This window comes from Centropristis striata, chromosome 14 (assembly GCF_030273125.1).
Source record: "Centropristis striata isolate RG_2023a ecotype Rhode Island chromosome 14, C.striata_1.0, whole genome shotgun sequence".
Lineage (NCBI taxonomy): Eukaryota > Metazoa > Chordata > Actinopteri > Perciformes > Serranidae > Centropristis > Centropristis striata.
In genome coordinates, this window is record NC_081530.1 from 17,826,304 (window position 1) to 17,840,598 (window position 14,295).

Consider the following 14,295-nt stretch of genomic DNA (forward strand, 5'->3'; position numbering starts at 1 on the left):
GAGGCTGTTCCACAAACGTGGACCACAGTGAGAAAACGACCACTCGCCGTGGGTTTTTGTTCTAACTTCTGGTATTATTAAAAGGCTGCTCTCAGAAGACCTGAGAGTCCTCGAGGGTTGATAGGATAAAAGTAAATCAGATAAATAGGCTGGACTAAGACCATTAAGAGATTTATAAACCAGTAAAAGAATATTTAAAATTGATTCTAAAGCGGACAGGCAGCCAATGCAGAGACCTTAAAATAGGTGTAATATGAGCTCTCTTTCTGGTCTTTGTCAACAGACAAGCAGCTGAATTTTGTAATAACTGTAATCGGTCAAATTTTTTGTTAGGTAGACCAGAAAGTCGAGCATTACAATAGTCAATTCTACAGGTGATAAAAGCATGCATCAGTGTCTCTTTATTGGCTTGAGAGAGGAATGGTCGTACTTTGGCAATGTTCTTAAAATGATAAAAGGCAGTTTTGGTAATATTTTGAATATGAGGCTCAAAGCTGAGATCACAATAAATGATAACTCCCAGGTTTTTAACTTGTTGACAAGGGTTAAAATTCAGTGTTTGGAGTTTCATAGTTCTCTCTCTGTGCTTCAGTAGCGATAATTAAAACTTCAGTTTTGTCCTGGTTGAGCTGTAAAAATTCTCTGCAATCGTTTTACGTCTAAAATTCAGTTAAAAAGGGCATCTATTGGCACTGAGTCATCAGGAGACGCTGCAATGTAAAGCTGTGTGTCATCAGCATAGCTATGGAAATTAATGCCGTGTCTCCTGATGATGTCCCCAAGTGGCGGCATGTAAAGGTTAAAAAGAGTTTTTTGGGGAACACCGCAATTTATTTTAAAACTACTGGATGAACAGTCACCTATACTTACAAAAAAATCTCTGTCATTAAGGTAAGATTTGACCCAGTTAAAAACAGTACCAGAGATGCCAAACAAATTATTTAGTATATTTAAAATAATTTGCATCAGAGATCATTTACCACCATTACTAGAGCTGCCTCAGTGCTGTGACTGGCCCTATAACCAGATTGAAACTTTTCTACTTAAGTATTTCTACATATCTAACTTTTTACTTCTACTTCACTACATTTTGAGGCAAATATTGTACTTTTTACTTCACTACATTTAGCTGACAGCTCTTTTCAGTCGAGAGTTAACGTAAAGAACTTGATACATTTAAAGTAATTTGACATTTTTCTAATTAAACATAACAGTATATTAAGTAGTTAAAATTAGTCCTGTCTTTACAAAATTAAAACTGCTTTCATAAATGCATCAATACAAATAATCTAATAATATATTTAGAATCTGAGTGGATCCATTCTGCATTAAGAATACTTTTACTTTTGATACGAACATTTTGATGCTGATACTTTTACTTAAGTAAGTTTTGAATGCAGGACTTTTACTTGTAGTGGAGTAATTTCACAGTGTGGTATTAGTACTTTTACTGAAGTAAAGGATCTGAATACGTTTTCCACCACTGCAAGTAAAGTACTAAGTAGAGTTGCTGTGCTTCTCCCACTGTAGGTTTACTCATTTATTTCATGATGTGTCTGAACAAGTCACAACAAGGATATCAAACAAAACTGCTGACTGGATGAAAGATCACAATAAAAGACCGATCACAGATGCTGTTTGTCAGGGAAGTCCTATTGTTAATAAGAGCAGTGATTAATACACAGTTCCTGCATCTGAACAATTAATTTTGTTATTGTGGTGCCACTTACTGAAACTACAAACTATTTTGGGCCATAAAGGGAAAATAATGTTTTTTTTTCCAAATTATTTTATCACAGCTTCTCTTCGGTGACCGTCTCTGCTCGACCTTTCACCTTTGTTTGCCTGAGAAAAATTAAGGTTGTACAGGTAAAAACTGTCATGAACCCTTAAAAAATGGCTCAGATGTGACTCAACACCTGCAGTGATTTATTTGCAACATAATTCTGGCATTTTTTCCTCCTGCATGTTTTTCCCTGCCCGACTTCTCTGGAACGAACTGTTTCAGCCACATCTTACATAAACCTGTCAGTGCTCATGTTAGTCTTGATTGATGAACAGTACGAATGAGTAAAACAGCTTCTTCCAAAGAAAATGAACAGAAATGTAGGGCACTTGTTGAATTTTTTAGATACGTCAAATACCAGAGAAGACGTTTCTGAGCGTTCATAGTGAGCTTAATACTTTTATGATATTAACAAAATGTTCTTTATGATAGTTTGCACTAAATAGATACAACAATGGCGACCTAGTGGTATAAAAATAAATAGGTTTCAAATAGGTATAAAGGAATACTTGGCTACTATTGTTTTTCTTTATTTTGTCAATTCTATTTGTCCACTGAACCACATTTCTCCCGAGGACAACATTCTTCCAGTGTGAAGTAACAAAAGTAGCTTCTTCAATACTGTACTTCAGTGAATGAAACACAGTACATTTGATTAAGTGTAAATAAAGTGTGTATCAAAATAGAGCTTGTTTGTTAAAAATAATACATTGAAATGCTCCCAACAAAGGTCCAGGCTCAGCCCTGAGCATTTCATATTCTAGAAGTGCCCGTATGTACATACATCTGACCAGTGGTGGAAGAAGTATTCAGATCCTGTACTTCAGTAAAAGTCCTGCATTCAAAACTTACTGAAGTAAAAGTACAAAAGTATCAGCATCAAAATGTACTTAAAGTATCAAAAGTAAAAGTAATCGTTATGCAAAATGGCCCCATTCAGATTGTTTTTTATATTATAAATATGTTATTGGATTATTGTTATTGAGGCATTTATGAAAGCAGCATTAAGATAGGGCTCATTTTCACTTAATATACTAAATAAAATGCAATAACCTTAATTTTATTACGTTTTTTATGTTAAATCTTGACCTGAAAAAAAACTAAAGCTGGCAGATAAATGTAGGAGGATGTGGAGTAGAAGTATAAAGTTACATAAAAAAGTAAGTACCTCAAAACTGTACTTACAGGTGCATCTCAATACATTAGAATATAATGGAAAAGCCCATTTCCAGTAGTTCAATTCAAATAGCCCATACCAAGTATTGAGTGCATATGGACATACTTTTCAGAGGCCAACATTTCCATATTAAACATACCTTTTAAAATAAAAATCTTTTGTATTATTTTTTTGAAACACTGAATTTTAGGTCTTCATTAAATGTAAGCCATAATCATTATAATTAGAAGAAATCAAATAAATCAAGACATGATATGTTTCATTCTATGTGTAATGGATCTATATAATGCGTTATTTCCACTTTTTGAATTGAATAACTGACATAAATAAACTTTTCCATGATATTCTAACTTATTAAGATGCACCTGTAAGTACTGCAGTAGTCAGATATCAAAAGTAAAAGTACTCTTTATGCAGAATGACCCACTGAGATTGTTTTATATTCTAAAAATGTTAGTAGATTATTTGTATTGATGCATTTATATAAGCAGTTATCTTAATTTTGTCAAGTTAGGGCTCAATATGCTGTCATGAGGTTTAATTTAATAAAATGTCTAATCACTTTAAATGTATCATGTTTTTTTGTGACAACAACAACAAACAACAAACAACAAACACCATCAGTGCTAATCCCTTCCGTACACTCATACAGAACATAAAATAAACTAAAACTCAGACTCAAAAACTGAATCAAAGAAGGTCAATACAACAAATAAATAAAATAAGCGTTGCATGGAAGACATAATTTGTTAACAAATAAAAGGTTAAAAATAATAATAGCAAACATAACTACATACATGGAAAAGAAGAAGCACCGGTATATATTTAACTAAATTTAAAAAACAAAACAAAAACAAAAAAACAACTCAGGTCTCTCCACTATATAACCCCCTTCAGGGCCCTTTTACAAAGTGTAAACATTTACCCTATTTTGATTCATATAGATCCAGTCTAAAATTTATCATGTTTTTATGTTAAATCTCGGCCTGAAAAGTAATGGAAAATAAGGGAGTAGAAGAATAAAGTTACATAAAATGGAAATACTCAAGTAACGTATTACTTAAGTACAGTTTTCAGGAATGTGTTCTTTCCTTGAATATTTCCATTTTCCCAGTTAGTTTCCTTATTATCTCCCTGTTTCCCATCAACACTTTGGTTTTACAGTAAATGCCAGCTGAGGCCCCTGGGGGGCCTGTGACGACACAGGGTGGGGTTTCCGAAGGCGTGACGTCAGCAACGGGAGGGGGGGGGGCTTTCCTGCATGACGACAGAGGAGAGAGAGTGAGAGAGACAGAGAGAGAGAGAGAGTGAGAGAGAGAGAGAGAGAGTGAGAGAGAGAGAGAGAGAGAGAGCTGCGGAGATTACACAGAGTTTGTGCGCTGCGCTCCCGGGGCGCAGGAAGACTCGAGGCCGCCGTCACCTGCCAGGAGCCCCGCAGCACCGGAGGAAGAGAGCCGGGCTCGGTACCGGAGGACTCGTTTTCTACCGACAGCTTTCTGTCGATTATCGTAAAGGCAAACGGAAAGGAGTCAGCCAGGAGAGCAGCCTGGAGCCGGAGTGGCCGTCGCATCGCTCCCCAGCCTCTCCTGACCAAGAGATCCGGTCCTGAGCAGGGTAAGTGCCCGGCTCTGAGCCCGGCTCTGAGCCCGGCTCCGAGCCCTCCTCTGCCGCATGAGCTGCTTGTCTGACATGTCAGGGATTTAAAGAGAAAAGCTGCCATCTCAGAGGGGGGGCAGCCACCATAAAACCCTCACATTACTGATTATTCACAAGCATGACAGATTATCTGCATCTGCAAGTCAGGAGGGTCAACTCAGACCAGAACCACCCAAATGATCTTATCCAAAAATCTAGAAGCTGTGGGAGGCTGTTACATGCGGGTCAGTGTTCAGTCTCAGTGCAGCTGCATGTCTGGAAATAATCACAAACTATAAAAAAACAAAATGTCTTCAGCTACAGTCATTGTCCAAGTCATCCAGGATGTCTTAGAGTTTAAATCCTTTCCCTTTAAAAAAAAAAATCCCCATCTGCTCTGCCACTCCCTGGTCACAGTTTGGGCAGAGGACATGCTGTATTTTCCTTTAAAGTAAAATAAAAATAACACATTATAGTCTTCTAAATGTGAGTTTAAACAGAGAGGCAGTAGAGCTCAGGGTGGTGTGAGGAGGTGTTGTAAAGACACACACACACTCCTCTCAGGGAGCATTACATGGATATTTTGGGGATTTATTTGTGTTTGAGGACAGATTTTATGACCCTGCTACTCAAGGTGGAAAAGGTGTGGTGAGATTTTTCCAGCATCGTAATGTTTTGGAAGGTTTTGTGAAGAGACAATTTGCATATGTAGGTTTTATGTACAAACTGGGGCTGTAAACCAATAAACAACAGCCAGTATTCGTCTAGTAAACTGAGTTAAAACTGAGTCTTTGAAAATTGTAATCCACTAGTGCTGCAACTAATAACTTGTTTCATTCTTGATTAATATCTTAATTATTTTGTTTATTAATTGTTTGGTCAATCAAATGACAGAAAATACAGAGAAATGTCCACAGCCCAATGTGATGTCTTTAAATGTTATTTTGTCGCTCCCAAACCCAAATATATTCAGTTTGATATGATTTTTAAAAAAGCAGAAAACATTCACAACTGAGTGGCTGAAAACCTATTTTTTTGCATGAACAAACTCCAGAGATTATCAGAATATTTGTAAGTATTTTTTGTCGATTAGTCGTCTAATCGTTGCAGCTCTTGCTATTCTTTCTTTCATCGTATCGTTGTTTAGATATTTAGTCTGGAGTGGTGGATTTGCTCATATTTAACAGATGAATCTAAAGCAGAACTGAAGCAAACAGTTATTATACGATATTTAGAAAACTATATTTGGAAAACTTTCACTGCTTTATTTTACCTTCAGAGAGCCCTGTTTTAGTTTACGTGGGGAGAACTGAAGCCGTTACTATGCTTTCTTCAAAGTAACCAGACTTCAATGACAAAAACAGTAATTTTACCTTACAGCACACCTGGTCTCCTACAGCTGGAATTGTTTCGTTAGAGTGGTATTTGGTGAAATTAGTGTATTAAAAGGTTCACCACCGTCAAAAGGTTAAAGAGGTTAAATTTCTGTTTTTATCAATGGAGTCTGGTGTCTTGACGAAAGCAAAATGTATCGTTTAAATCATCTCCATACTCCGTGGAGGCAAAACAGCGCCTCTAGTTGCAAGGATGCAAGGATCAGAACAAAGCGGCGTCCAAATCATATAAATACTAGGAATTCCCAACCCAAAAGTATCAGTCTATTCAGAATTCGCCTTCGGATTTTTGCATTGGATTTTTGGATCATTGCAGAAAATAACCTCTGTGGCAAACACACGTTTCAAATGCTTACACGTTTTGTTCAGCAGTCCTTAAGAATCACTCTCTCGCCAAATTTAACCACTTGTTAGCAACCACCTTTTTAATTTGCTAACATATTTGATGCCTTATTTCAGGCATCAAACCATCCTCACAGAGTTTGAGAGGAGAAACACCAGGGCACTAAAATGTTAACTTACTTCTGGGTTTAAGAACTCAATCCTGTAGCACCCAGATGTGTTTGACCATTACCTCATCCAGAGGAGGTTAGGGTTCCCATGACATTATGAGCTTCAGGTTTCAGACAATAGCTGTGAATTACACACTCAGTTGTCAGCCGTACTGTATGTGTGTGTGTGTGTGTGTGTGTGTGTGTGTGTGTGTGTGTGTGTTCCTGTGTATTGTGCTGCTGTTTCCTTTCTGAAACCTGACTCCACTCATCCAGTTTACTACTGTTACTGCTGCTCGCCTCTGTCTCAGTACAGGCCTCAGTGGGAGTGTGTGTAAGTGTGTGAGGTGGTGTTATAAATATGTGTGTGTAAAGAGGGGCTCGTGGGTTTGCTCTTTGCGACTGTAACGCCTGCAGGCCTGACATTAAACATTCAACAACTCAGCAGTACAGCTCCTGAACGCTCCTCTAATTATAGAAGCTCCCAGCCTGATTCCCTCCACCTCCACCTTCCAGAGCAGCGCCCTGGACTCTGAATATAGTGTTTGTGTGTGTGTGTGTGTGTGTGTGTGTGTGTGTGTGTGTGTGTGCAGGACAGAGAGAGATGTGCTAATGAGAATCAGTGGGAATGAGTGAAAATGCTCAAACTCTCCACTCGTGTACCCATCTGCCTCCCACTGCATTTATTCCTCAAATTATAATGTTCAAAGCTTTTTTATTTTCATTTTTATCTGATAGATAGAAAAACTTGGTCCAAACTTTGTTTCATGTAATATACATTTTTAATATATTTATATTTGTGGTGTTGTTTAGACAAAAAAGAACCACTTTTTAAACAGTTTTCTGACACCAACTAAACAATTTAATACATGACAAGATCAAAAAAACGATAAATTGATTTATAATAAAATGACAGTAACTAAGTACATTTACTCAAATACTTTACTTGGGTTTCTTTTACTCTGGAAACCACCATTGTACTCTTCAATAAACTACATTTATTTAACAGCTTTAGTTACTTTGCAGATTTAGATTTTAAATACAAAATATAAATCAACAAAGAAATAATGATGCATTATTATGGATTAAGCTCATCAGCACTATATAAAGTATTTAAAATTAGCTTCACCTTTTGCCAGTTGCAACATTATTGCACCAATAATTCCAATAAGACACTGGTATTATGTTAACGAGACACGTATAATAATATTGTGTAAATAACTTCCATTTATTTCTGTTCTTGTGAATTGTTTTGGCCACAATTATGTGGTGAAAATCTGACATTGAGGCATCCCTGAATCCAGTCATGTATAGGATTCTGGATCAGTTCAGTTCTGCATAAAGAGTACTTTTAAGTTTACTACTTTAAATATATTTTGATGCTTATTAGGGATGGGCGTTTGGAAGAAAATCTACCAACTCGATTATCTATAACGTTAACAATCAATTAATCTATTAACCGCTGCATGCATACATGGGCAAAATAAGAGATATACATACAGTACTATTCAAAAGCCTGTTTTGATAAAGGACGCTTTTATTTTGAAAACGCTTTTATTTTGAAAGGACGAAAAGAGATTTCCTGTATGTCGTTAAACTAACGGTCAGAAATGAGATTAAACTGTAAAGAAAACGTTCCTGAAGAGCCATGAGGTTAGTTTTCACAGTAATCTTGCATATTTAAGTGTGTTTTGTGTTTTAAATCAGTTTTGGATAAAGTTAAACCTAGTAATTCATGCTTGCAAGCTCAAATTAATACTTTTTTAATTGTTATTGCAACTTTAAGTCTGCAAACTGTAGCTTTATTCAACTTAATTCTCAACTCATTGGTTTATTGACTTACGGCTGCAGAACTGAACGCTCGGTGTGTTTCAGTCAGGTGGCAATCTCTATGGAGGCAGACCAGGAAGAGCCTTAAGCTGCATTCTACTGAAAATTCCAGCAGGGGGCGCTAAGTTTGTTTGCAAAGAAATGCAAAGAAATGTCCATTCATTTCAGTGCAAAATAAGAAAACTTCTCACTTGAATTATTACCTCAGAATTTTTTTTAGGTCAACACTATGGTCTCAATCGCTAGTAAAAAATCTTCTTCAAGACAATTTTGTGTTAATAGTTAACTAATAATAATAATAATAATAACTAATAATGGCCCCATTTAGAAGAAAATAGAAGATAAAGAATCGTATGATTTGGGGCGTGGCCACCTTTGATTGACAGGTCACTAACAAGGCGAGGAGCAATGCGTATCCACGGCAACGTGTCAATAAAGTTATATAACGTTATATAGATATAAAAAAGGACGTTTACCGATTTGGTCTCATAACTTTGACCCTTTCACACTGTATCTTGTTCAGTGTTTGATTGAACTAACAGACACTCCAAGGAGTCGCTGTTAATTTTTCTGAGGTCAGTAACGTACATTTTGTTTTTGTTTTTTGCTAGCCAAAACTAACATCCCAGTTAATGCTAACATTAATTAGCAGCGGCTTCTCTCAGTCAGGTTGAAGTGTAGAGAGGCGTGGAGTCAGTCCACAGACCAATGGGTGACGTCACAGTGACTACGTCCATTATTTATATACAGTCTATGGTTTCAGTTCAGTGATACTGATAGCAGTCATAGGTAAAATTAAAATTAAAAAAAACCCCACAGATTAAAAATTCCACGTGATCGACCAAATTCTTAACGACCATTAATCGATCACCGATTACTAGTGGGACTTTTACTTGTAACAGAGTATTTCTACACTGTAGTTTTGTAACTTTGACTTCTGAGCACCAAAGGTTTTTCAGGTCTTGTTCACATATTTTTTTTTAATCACATATTTCTTGATTTTAATCATAACTTTGCCAGTTTTGCAAAATTCTTGTATGGCTGTGTGCATGACCAATAGAGTGAAGAACCATAGTTTTATAGGCTGATGAACCTAAAACGATACAGGCAATAAGAGGAGCTTAAATGTTATGTTTTTATCTGATTCAAGCATTTTGTTTCATCTCTTGGATTTCAGTGAAATTAACAAATATGCTTTGGCCGTGCAAATTGGCTGGTTTCCTTTTGGTAAATCAGCTAATCTATTAGTCATTAAACTCTTGATAGATACACAGAATGAGGAATTAGAAGCACTATTTTCCCGTAAGAGCAGTGGGTGCAGCATCATTTAATGGTGATATGGAAATCGGCCAACTGTTTTGTTAATTTCCACTGAAAAAGGGTGTGTGAGCACCGACACTCCATAAATACATCCCACACACACTTTTTTACTCTATTCAAATTCATTTGGCATTGGCTTTTAGGGCGTTAAAAGTGAAACTCTGATCGTGAGCTGAAATTGCCAGATGTTTGGAATATTTTACTATGAGAGAGGATTTTACATAAACACACACTTCAGTACGTGTGTGTGTGTGTGTGTGTGTGTGTGTGTGTGTTGAGCTGGATTCCTCGGAAGAGCAAGCCATCAGTGTGGCTTTTCCAGAGAAGCAAGAACTGGTTTCATTATCATAAATATCACTCTCCTCACCAGCCTGCACACACTGCACACGCCAAAATCTAAGCACCTTGCTTACAATATAACGCTGTGCCACTGCGTTTTAAACGTGGGTGGCCCTGCTGCTCGAAAAAAGTGTTTCTGTTAGATGTGTGAAATATTGACAGCAAACAATAAGTACTTCATGTTCTGTGTGACAGTAAAACAAAATATTTGTTTAAACAGTTTCATCCAACTTATCTGGAAGTGTTGATTTTGGAAAACAGCTTCTTTTTGCAGTGCATAAAGAAACTGTCATCGTTGTGTTTTCTGATGACAGGTTTATTATTTCAACAGGTGTGGTTGATGCCACTGGTTTATTTATTGTTCAAGTTTTTTAGTCCTCCTCCCCTTCCTTTGATCTCTCCGAACTCTGTTCAGGAGACAAGTATTTTGAAAGTTGTTTGCTTGTCATCTTGCAGAAACCTTGCTTGTATGTATAATGACGTGTGTGCAATTTTTAGCACGTGCTGCTGTACTGCGAGTCGCAAAATGCGAGCCGCGATTTGTACATACGTGTCGTAACGGGTGGTACTGACACACACGATCTCTTCTGTCGTTTAGGTTGGAGAACCTACTGCCACCAGTATGAATGTGTGTGTGTGTGGGTGAATGAGCGCAGTCTGTAATGTGAAGCACTTTGGATAAAAGCGCTATATAAGTGCAGTCCATTTGCCATTTATAACGAGAGAAAGGAATGTTTCTAGGTTGGACGTGTACAAAGGAAGATTCCGATTCATCTATGTCCGTCAACATCCCATTTATATCACTGCAGCTGTACTAAGCAGGTCTCAGGTGCTACCGTAAATGTTTGTGTGTGTAACTGTTGGATGTTAAAAGAGAGCGTGGCCTCTCTGAATGGTGAATTTTAAAAAAAAGATAGTTTAGTCCTAAATTGTGTGGGAGGAGGCCAGAGAGAGGTCACCCAGCACACCGTGAATCCACGCTGAAGCTTGAGGTCGGCTCTAACGTGTCATTATAACCCAGTTAATCAGTCGTGATATCTAATCTACGTGAGTCAGCCAGGCCTTCTGCTCACTGGAAGTAGCCTTGACATGTGTGTGTGTTTTTTTTCCAGACTAAGACCAAATGTTCTTAGAGAAATCCTCTAAAGTGGGCACATTTAGCTTGACCTCTCTCTAAAAGAAGGCCACTAATAATGAGGATGAGCAGTCCGGGCTGGTGATCTATGAGGCCCATTAAAACAAAACTCACCTCGGGGCCGGGCCAGGCCTAACAACACAACGATGGCTACTTTATTGTCGGGTAACTGAGCTGAAACAACAAAATCCCCATAAAAAATCTCTGCTCGCTGGCCATGAAGAGGTGCCTCTGTAGCCTAACAGTTTCAAAACAAAACCCTCTTTAACTTTATTGTTAAATATAAATATAATGTCCAAAAAAGGGCTGTGTGATTTGGCCAAAATCTTCTCTCTCGATATGGATAATTTCATATTTGCGTAACAATAAACGTTACAATAAAGCATGGTTTCTGCTTATTCAAGAAATAAATAGTTCATGAAATATCTACATGGTAAAGCCTTTTTTTTGTACTTTGTACTGTAAATAGATAAATATACAAGAAGAAGACACTAAGTCACATTATAATTTATACACTTGGTCTAAATCGGCTGCATGTAAGGTGTATATTGTCGTTATAACCTCACTGATTATTATGTCACTGGTTATAATAACTGAGGTTGGCTAGGGAGAGTATTTTCTATTGGTTCAAGACCTATTCTTTGTAATTGCAACGTACAGTCATTGAAAAAATTATTAGACCACCCTTGTTTTCTTCAATCCTGTTCATTTTAATGCCTGGTACAACTTAAGGTATATTTGTTTTGACAAATATAACGATAACAACAAAAATAGCTCATAAGAGTTTAATTTAAGAGCTGATGTCTAGAAATTTTCCATGGTTTTCTTAATAATAACCAAAATCAGAAGAAAACCATGTAAAAAAAAACAAGGGTGGTCTAAAAATTTTTTCCATGACTGTATAAGTAATCGACATGTCAAACACTGCTGATTTCGGTTGAAACGATACAGAAAAAATATGCATATGAGAGACATTTTATTTCATTTTGAGGATATATATATATATATATATATATATATATATATGTAAAAGCTTCTCACGATAATCATTTTTGTTAGATGACATATTGTCCCAGAAATTATTATGATAAACAATATTATTGTAGTTATAAAACCAATTTATGCCACTGATATAATGATAATAGAATTATAATGCAAGTGCACCCCTTTTAAAGCAATTAACTTTTAATACTTAACAATATTCACACATGAATGTGAACAAATTATTTAATTGTATCTTCAATAAATAAGAGAACAGAGCGGAAATTTTATTTTATTTCTGATCATTGGACTTAGGTGCTGAGAAAGCATGTTTAGGTGCTGCATTCAGGTCTCCATATAGTCGGTAAAACATGTTGTTTGTTAAAAATCAAGTTGGCAACATTATTAAGTAAACAAACCTGCAGGGAAACACAATAGGTGATATCGAGGTCAGCTAAAATTATCGTGGTCATTTCGGCATATCATACAATAAGTCAATATAGTGCTTTTCAATTAATTAGAATTTCATGTCCTAATTAATTTAATTTCTTCTAATTATAATGATTATGGCTTACATTTAATGAAGACCTAAAATTCAGTGTCTCAAAAAAATGTGAATTTTACAAAAGACCAATTTTAAAAAGTATGTTTAAAATGGAAATGTTGGCCTCTGAAAAGTATGTCCATCTATATGCACTCAATACTTGTTTGGGGCTATTTTACCTGAACTACTGGAAATTTACTTTTCCATGATATTCTAATGTATTGAGATGCACCTGTATATCTTCATATTGCACAGCCTTTGTCCAAATTATGAGTTACAGCACTTATTCCCAAAAGAACTGAATGTAAGCCTCACAAAAAGTGGAATTTTAGTTCATTATGGCACTTTTATTGTGTATTTCTGATCAAACAAAAGGTAAAATGATTGTAAAATGTGATCATTGTCATACATCTGGCAATGCTGACTCTACTTTACTAAAATCAGACTACTTCCCTTGTATGAAACAAGCAGCTCTTTATTTGGCTTGTTAAGTAAAGCACATTTTCCTTTTTTCACTGTTATCAGAAGTCTATAGGGCGATGTTGTGCTGTGATTTCTCTGTAGCAGGGTCAGGGTTTACTTTGTTACCCCAGTGCCTATTAGCTGACGGTCTCTAATTAGCACACACACACACACACGCACACACACACACACACACACACACACACACACCCCTAATACATTATTAGCTCCTGTGTTGAGTCTGGGACCACCTGTTCTGTCCAGAGACTGTCGGCCCCCGGCTTTCAGATTATTAGGGTCTTAGTCAGTATCGCTACAAACAGCCGTCTGTTGGGCTGCGGCTCTCTGTGGATCTGTCTGTTCATGTTAAAACAAAGTCATCAGTCACTTTTAAACTGCAGGCTTTTAGCTGGCGCTCTTATCCAAAGTGATAAAATGCTCTTGAACACTGAGTGCAACAACAGGATTATCAGTTTAGTCTGTTTTGGGAAACATTAGAAAGAGAAATGTCCCTAGATTTCTATCTTTTGTCTTGTGTGAGTGCAGTGCAAGTTTTTTTTATGTATGTACTTTTGGATGAGAAATAGAACATTTTACAATGAATGCATGCTGGTGAACTGGATTTTTGAGGCATGCTCTGTGCTTGGGTTTCCTTTGAGTGTTTGCAGCAGTGAGAAGTCAGGAGCCAGAGCAGCCTGATGACTTCTCTGGAAAAATAAACAGCAGTGAAGTTCTTTGGAAAGGCGGACGCAGGATAGAAAATGTGTTTGGCAGAATAGGAAGAAACAGAAATAGTCTGCATTGTGTCTCTGTCAGTGGTGGAAGTGTACTCAGCAGAGAGTCCCTGTTTAATGGGTGATTGATTACCCCGCCTCTTTTGATTAACCACGCCCCCTTATCATAATTAATGAACCGTTTGTCATAGAAACTTCTATGAGATGTAAGTATACTCAGCAGAGTATTAACAGGTGATTGATTACCCCGCCCCTCTTGACTAACCACGCACCCTTTTCAAAACTAGTGAACTGGTTGTCGTGTTGAGTGAAGTATTGTTTAGACTGCCTAATTTGTTTGCTCCGCCCATTTATGCTAACCACGCCCCCTTCCATAACTCATCGCCGTTTTTTTTGTACACTCTTTTCAGAGGTGCCGTTGCACTCGCCACAGAGTTTCTATTTTATTGGTGTCGCCTTGCCCCCTG

The 14,295-nt window shown here is 37.0% G+C and overlaps 1 protein-coding gene across 1 annotated transcript in view; it reads left to right on the plus strand.

Moving 5' to 3' along the window:
- Positions 1-4,366: 4,366 nt before the first annotated feature.
- The window catches only part of rnf19b (ring finger protein 19B), a 42,654-nt gene continuing 32,725 nt past the window's right edge, over positions 4,367-14,295 (plus strand). Inside the window, exon 1 of the mRNA XM_059349428.1 lies at positions 4,367-4,577. The gene's annotated coding sequence lies outside the window, so the exon portion shown is untranslated. The remainder of the gene's footprint in view (positions 4,578-14,295) is intronic.